The following is a 2,500-nucleotide window of genomic DNA, read 5'->3' on the forward strand; positions in this document are numbered from 1 at the left end:
TTTGTGCGAAGTAATTAACAGGAAATTCCACCCCATGTTTCTCACGTCTCTAAGTGTTCTTGAGGAGTGAATAAAGCATTTCCTGTTTGCACTGTGGTAAATATTGACACAATATTTGCATTTTTAAGCATATCTGCTTACGGTTTTAAGATTCTAATACATACATACATACATGTATATATATATACACATATATTATATATATATACATATATATATATACATATATATATATATATATATATATATATATATTGGGAGAGTAAAGCAGCTTGACCATTGGGGCACGTTAAATCACGGACTTTTAACTTCCTTAACTCTAGCTCGTTTTTCATAGATGTATGTAGTTTATTACCGCCTGATCTGGTAGCCAGACTTCAAAGTACTATGCTTTGCATAAACAAATGTTTTCCTTGGTCTATTCTGAATTTTTGATAGCAAGTTTTGACTTTTCTATCTGTTATGAACTGCATAATAGCTTTGTCTCTTTATGCAACAAATAACTGGACATGTCTCGCTAATTGTAAAATAGTAGCGCCAAGATTGAAATTAGGCAAGCAATATGAGTAAACACGATTTATAAAATGGCGGATTGGTACACATTGAACCAGAAACAATCAGAGAATGGAGAAACAATATTTTAAGGTACCCCGTCATTTGATAAGAAGTGAATAATAGAATAAATGACACATGCACGATCTCTAATGTGCTAGTCTGTTAAAGCCCAATTTTAATAATTTAATTAATTTATGGAATAGTAATAATCTCTTATATTAAATAATCCGTAAAATTCATATTTTTTAAAAATTCAGATAGTTTGCAATTATATGCAAAGACTGACATTGGGACAGTTGTAGAGGTGGATAAAGGGCCTACAGTTTTCCAAGTTGCTCGTGATTGCAGGATATTATGCTGCGTTTTTTTCTAGCTTGTTTATTTTTTCGTGGTACCAGGATTTAAAGAATATCTTGGATATCTTCTAGATTAAATATAACCTCTGAGCCAACTTTTGTCTCCGCCGGGTTCTTGACTAAAGGTCAAAGAAGATACGTACTCTCTGTTTAATGCCGAATACCTCGGGAAATCGTAGACTAAACTTCAGATACCTTCTAAATCTTGCTGCCCATCACTGGTCCATACGCTGGAGTCCGAGCCAGTAAAAGCCGGGTATGACCCAGAGCAGGTAATCGATACGTTTTAGTTTGGAATAAGCTAATGTAACTAAAGGATTTAATATGATTTTGTATTTGTGTAAAGCGAATGATCGGATATAACATATTGGGTCCATAATGAAACGGGGCCAGAGAAAAGGCACATTCCTCTTGTCGGTATGCCATTTTCAGTGAGTTCGAAAAGTTTCGTTCTCTCTCCTCTTGTTTCAAGGTGTTATGTTCAAATCGAGTCATAACTGTAATATAGGATAAATACTGTGTATACTGTTAAGGTAGGGTTATAACACAAAGCTGACTAATGTGTTAAATGGTCATATTACCAGGCATTATCTATATCTATATGTATCTATGTATCTATATCTATATCTATATCTATATCTATATCTATCTATCTATATATATATATATATATATATATATATATATATATATATATATATATATATTCACATTGGGTTGGTCGCCCGCACATTTGGTCAAAGGTCAAACAAGGTCTCTTTTTGCCTCTTTTGCACAGCTCAGGTGTTGGTCGGCAACACTAGCAAGCAGGGAGCTTAAAGAATCACAGGGACCCTAGCGAGTTGATAGGAAATAGATTTCAATATTTGCATTTTTTTAAAGGGTAAACTAACACCAAGACAGTATGGCGGTAGCATTACTGGTATTTACCATTTTGATTGATTTACTAGATTTACCTAATTGAAAATCGGTATTCACTCATTCTTCCATCTTGATAAATATTTTATTAATGTATCTGATTTTCTATTGATCTCAGTATCATAGGTTTAACCTTCCAAGTATATATGAAGAGAAAAGAAAAATCCTAGAGCAGAAATCGTATCACACATAGTTTTGACATTACTGTAGACTATGTTATAACTCCAGTTTATTACTTCCTTAACTAATATTGAATTGGGGGATGTTCAAACCAGCGACGAGTGTGCTATGTTTACCCAAAGTGAGTGTGGTTGGAGTATGGGGAAAATGGTGATGCATCTGCAGTTCGATTATATTTGCTGGTAAGATTTGATTGAAACCATAGATTGTGTGAACCTTAGCAGACTGGATTGATTTCAGCAAGGTCTATTCAAGTAAGGTATTGTAAGTTTGTCTTTCTGCATAGCTTTGGCTGATAAGAGTACTGGAGTACCAGTGAGAATGGGCTTTGAAGGATGAAACGGTAATGAGCAGGAACTATTATAATGTTTTGGATTTTATCTCCATGATTTATTTATTTATTGAAAAATTTCTGCCGTGTCAGCATCTAAGGTCATCAGCGGCATATTCAAAATATATTGATAACATGAGGCTTAGGGGCAAAGCCCCTA

This window comes from Penaeus chinensis, chromosome 12 (assembly GCF_019202785.1).
Source record: "Penaeus chinensis breed Huanghai No. 1 chromosome 12, ASM1920278v2, whole genome shotgun sequence".
NCBI lineage: Eukaryota > Metazoa > Arthropoda > Malacostraca > Decapoda > Penaeidae > Penaeus > Penaeus chinensis.